General features: G+C 38.0%; 1 long non-coding RNA gene across 1 annotated transcript; it reads left to right on the top strand.

Moving 5' to 3' along the window:
• Positions 1-238: 238 nt before the first annotated feature.
• Positions 239-2,484, top strand: LOC128133338 (uncharacterized). Its single transcript, XR_008231955.1, has 3 exons — positions 239-396; positions 795-863; positions 1,486-2,484. It is a non-coding gene; the product is annotated as an uncharacterized LOC128133338 (long non-coding RNA).
• Positions 2,485-5,642: the final 3,158 nt, after the last annotated feature.

Here is a 5,642-nt window from a genome sequence, read left to right as displayed (position 1 = left end):
TCGACGATGCGGTTATTATAAAACTAATGTTGAGTTCTTTCGACATTAGTTTAGTACAAAGATCATTAAATCCATTTAAAATAGTATTATAGAGGGGTGTTTAGTTGTTTATATAACTAAAAGGTCATTAAGTAATTATGGAGGGTAGTTTTTGAAAATTCAATTAGTATAAATAAGAGCCTTGGGCTCTCATATTTCTTGCACCATTCTCTTGATTCAAGAGTCTTTCCCTCCTTATCCCCCGAGCATTTCGGTCCCTCGTGATTCGACTTCTCTTTCTGTAGTTTTAGTATAGTAAGGTGAGCGCTGAAGCGCTGCACGAATCTTTCTTAGAAAGATTCAGCGACGAAGTTCTGCCCCTGCAGAGCCCGACTCCTAGCTAAAATCCCCTTGAAAGTAAGTTATGTTTACCCTATTTTAAATATAGTTTATATTTAAAATTAGTATTGTTATTATAAATTTATAATAAATATTTGGGCTATTATTATGACTTATATAAGTGTCGTTATAATATCTTTTAACTACTCGCGGTACGGGGAATCTGGTTTAAAGGGCCGCATAGGGTTGTTGGATTTCAGAAGTGCTATACGCCAAAATGGTCCTGCCCTCTGGTGTTTTATGTCTGGCCCCTGTCTGTACATAGTAGTTGGAAAGTATTGTTTAAACGCTTATATAATAATAATAATAATAATAATAATAATAATAATAATAATAATAATAATAATAATAATAATAATAAGACTAATAATTAGTCACGGTAATATTAGACTAAAATCTAGTGGTGATAATACTAGGTTTCGTCAAAGGAAATTATTTTAAAGTAAACGAAGCGCTGTCCGAGTACCGAGTCACCACCTTCTCAGGTGAGTGCATAGTTACTTTCAGCTTACACATAGATATGAAGTATTTTATATAAATTACGTGCTGTGTGTGTATATTATCTGTATACTTGCTATCTATGCTGGATGAACGTTTTATACATGTTTTCAATGATTTAAACTGTATATGTATTTTATATCTACAAAATGTGTTGGGTAAAACATGGGTAGATGTATTAGTTGCTGTGTGATAAAATGAAATAATGAGATGCCTCGTTATAGATGTTCTTGATGATCTAGTCATCTAGCGGAGTATAGATGACGACCACGGACTATTCTAGACAGTCCAGTGGAACACTAACAGGCTCGCAACCTGTAGGTGTTTATTCGAACTTTGTGTTTAACCGAACTGTGTGTTTATTCGAACTGTGTGTTTATTCGAACTATGTGAACTGTGTGCTCACCAGATATACTCCATCCCAATGATAGTCCTTTGACTAGGTCCCTTGTGTTAGATGTTTTAGGGACGTAATGTGAGGATAACGGGAATGGGTAATTGGGTTGATTGTTTGATGTTTAAAAATAATAATTATATTATTGTGGGTTGAAAACCCTATGTGCTCACCAGGTTTCCCAATCTGACCCATTCAGTTTATTTTTATCACAGGTGTTGATATGAAGTCACAATACACTGAGAGATTTAAAGAGATGTAGATCACTAGTGTAAATAATTGTAAGTTCTGTTTATGCTTATGTTTCTGTATTAACGATGACATCCCAAACGTTTTAAAATGAAATAAATACGTTTCATCGAAAATGTTTTAATAACGTATTTACCATGTTTTTCTGGGAACAAATTCCGCAACATTTTTATAAAATGAAGTACTCTGATTTTTATAAAGCATAAACAAAATCGGTCTTTTCTGGCCGTGAAAATGGGGATGTCACAGTTGGTATCAGAGCATTAGTTTAAGCGAACTAGGAATATGGATTTATTTCTAGACTTAAACTTAGAATGCTAAGCGATGATTGTGAGGTGTGAGCACTAGCTTATTTTAGGAATTGTGCCTAAAATGCTTTTATGTGCTAAATACTTGTGCCTGATATGCTGTTAGTTGTTCGGATCTATGGTCTGTTGCCGACCGGATCTGGAAACCTTATGTGTTTAGGATTCTAAACGTACGACTACGATATTAGAACTAGCATATAAACGTTTCGGAGTGATAAGGATGATTTAACCGTCAATCCTAAGTAAAGATCTGGATTCACCTTATTCGGTGTATAGATCAAGATGGCAAGAACCCGTAGTGGAAACGTGAATGCAAATGGGAACGGACACCAACCCCCCGTGATCGAGCAAATACCAGTTGTGGAAGCCGCTGTCGGACCAATAACGATGGCCGGAGTGCAAGCGATGATCCAGGCAATGTTGGATCGTCAAATGGAGGAAACTAGACGTTTGCTCCAGCAAAATCATGAGGAAGCCACTATTCAGATCGAACAGCCCGAGTTGAACGAAGGGCAGACTGAGGAAGGAAACTACAGTGGGACTGTTGGTCAAGTCAACCCACCAATAGTTCGACAAAACAACCAAGATGACAAAGTCGAGAGGAATGGATGCAAGTACAAGGATTTTCTGACTTGCAAGCCATCGACTTTCACTGGAAAGGAGGATCCGATCGGGGTAATGGATTGGATCTCGGAGATGGAGTTAGCCTTCATGACATGCGGTTGCAGAGGGAAGCTACAGACCACATTTGCAGTGCGTCAGTTTCGAGGAAGTGTTGTACGTTGGTGGAATACCTTGGGGAAGACTCTGAGCCCTAATGAGCCCCTGCAACTGACATGGGCAGAATTTTTGGTGCAATTCAAACGAAAGTACTGCTCAGCTCAAAACCTGCTTGAGCTAGAGAACCAGTTTCTAACCCTGAAGAAGGGAAGCATGTCAATCGATGAATACACGAACAACTTCACAGAAAAGATGGAGTTTGCCTTGCGTCTTGTTCCGGATGAGCTGACGAAAATTGACAAGTACGCAAAGGGACTTCCATGGGAGTACGCGGTGCCAGTGCGTCAGGCTCCTACTCTGGAGGCAGCTATCTGGGCTGCCAAGTCTGTGGAAGATATGATTAAGGGAAGAGCTGCCAACAAGATTGAGGTTGGCGAAAAGAGGAAGTTTGAGGAATCTACGAGGCCCAATAAGAAGATCAAGTCTGGTTCAAAGGAGTCTAGCGGAGGAGGAAACAAAGTGAAATGGTGCGAGAAGTGCAAAAAGAATCACTTTGGGAAATGTAGCGAAGAAGTGACTTGCTACAAGTGTGGGAAGACCGGACATTACGCCAACGAGTGCAAAAGGGTGTGTTATGAATGCCGTGAAGAAGGGCATGTTGCTAAGGATTGCCCGAAAAAGAAAGAGGCGGAAAAACCAAACATTCCGCCAAAACCGAAGGCAAGAGCATTCCATATGATCCTAGACGAAGCAGTTGACAATGCGAGGATTCAGGAATGACGGCTTGACATCCAAGGATCGAGTTATAATGTAGCCATAGAATCATATGATGTAGCCTGTTAGAGGCATAGTCTAGGGTGAACTTGAACACCTATGTAATCGTTTCAAGAAATAATATGAAACCTTTGTTTTGTTATCTGATGTGTTAAGTTGTTTTTTTTCGTGTATGGTGACTTGGAGAGACTGCGGGACAATACTTGGGACGAGTATGAGTAGGTGTGAATGGTAGTAGAGGCCTATACTACCGGAAGCACATGACTCACACTTGGATCAGGGAAAGTCACAAGGTTACCAAGAAGCTAGTAACTGATTCTGTTTTTTTTTCAAGTATGTCATTACCATCGTTTCGATAATGACTAAAAAGATTGTTGATTTCCGACCCTAGTGGTCATACCGAATTGAGTCTGACTACGATGAGTATGTTGCGTGGTTCAGAGAACCAAGTTTGATGTAGCGTCCGACTTAAACCAAACGATTGAAATCAAAGCAATCAATAGAAGTATCGCGTTCGTTGTTAAAGAAGTTGGTAGCCAGAAACGCTACATGTTAAAGTGTGATTATATCACATTAGAACATGAAGGAAGGCATAGTCTATTTTAGAATTTAACTCTAAGAGACCTAAGTCTAAATGTGCATCACATGATGATAGGTCATAATTTGAAGTCTAGCCCGAGGTAGAGAGCAGGTGCACGATCGAGTACTGCTTACAGTCAATGAGTCTAAGAGATAGACTTGAAGGAATATAGAAGTTATAATTATTAACTAGGATGAAAAGATGACGTATGGAGTCATTATACGAGCCCTGTTTCGTTGATGATTTCGGGACGTAATCATCCTAAGGGGGAGATAATTGTAACGCCCGCAGATCCGGGCTAGTAAATTTAGAGGCAATAGGGGTCGAAAACGACTTTTTGACAAAAAGATTATTTAGAATAAATAATCTTAACCAATTTGTAGAATATGTCACAAGGTTTCCGTACATATAAAGAACGCTGAAATCCGAGTTATAACGAAGAAGTTATGACCCGTCGAAGTTTCGCGTCGGAACCGGCACGGCGCCGGGAAGCGTAAATAGTAAATTTATGATATATAGAGATTTAGCCTTAGCGCTCTAAACAAAAGTCGTAGAATATGTTAAACTAAGAACATCGATAAAAAGAACGCCCAAATCTGACTTCGTATGAAGAAGTTATGATTTTTCGAAGTTTCGGATTAGCGGTGTACAGCCCGAAATTCGAATTTTAGATCGATTGATTTTTAGCCGACACAACCTAAACAAGAATCGAAGATCTCGTTATTAGTAGCGTAACGATAAAAATACAGACGAAAATGGACATCGAATAAAGAAGTTATGAGATTTTAACGGACCAATCCTGTCCTGGCCTGTTAAAAATATAACTTTAAAAATAAAGTCAAAATTAACCAACGGAGTCTAAACGAAAGTTGTAGAGTATGTCTCCACCTACGCGTGGATATAAATAACGTCAAAAACGGAGTTCGTATGAGCGAGTTACAAATTATAGTAGTATATTTACGTATTAAAATAAAGTATAAATCATGTATACGTACACATATATATATATACATATGTATATATCATTAGAAAGGTATCGACGATGCGGTTATTATAAAACTAATGTTGAGTTCTTTCGACTTAGTTTAGTACAAAGATCATTAAATCCATTTAAAATAGTATTATAGAGGGGTGTTTAGTTGTTTATATAACTAAAAGGTCATTAAGTAATTATGGAGGGTAGTTTTTGAAAATTCAATTAGTATAAATAAGAGCCTTGGGCTCTCATATTTCTTGCACCATTCTCTTGATTCAAGAGTCTTTCTCTCCTTATCCCCCGAGCATTTCGGTCCCTCGTGATTCGACTTCTCTTTCTGTAGTTTTAGTATAGTAAGGTGAGCGCTAAAGCGCTGCACGAATCTTTCTTAGAAAGATTCAGCGACGAAGTTCTGCCCCTGCAGAGCCCGACTCCTAGCTAAAATCCCCTTGAAAGTAAGTTATGTTTACCCTATTTTAAATATAGTTTATATTTAAAATTAGTATTGTTATTATAAATTTATAATAAATATTTGGGCTATTATTATGACTTATATAAGTGTCGTTATAATATCTTTTAACTACTCGCGGTACGGGGAATCTGGTTTAAAGGGCCGCATAGGGTTGTTGGATTTCAGAAGTGCTATACGCCAAAATGGTCCTGCCCTCCGGTGTTTTATGTCTGGCCCCTGTCTGTACATAGTAGTTGGAAAGTATTGTTTAAACGCTTATATAATAATAATAATAATAATAATAATAATAATAA

Source organism: Lactuca sativa, chromosome 4 (genome assembly GCF_002870075.4).
Source record: "Lactuca sativa cultivar Salinas chromosome 4, Lsat_Salinas_v11, whole genome shotgun sequence".
Lineage (NCBI taxonomy): Eukaryota > Viridiplantae > Streptophyta > Magnoliopsida > Asterales > Asteraceae > Lactuca > Lactuca sativa.
Note: the sequence above shows the minus strand (reverse complement) of the source record. Positions and strands in the feature narration are given on the sequence as shown.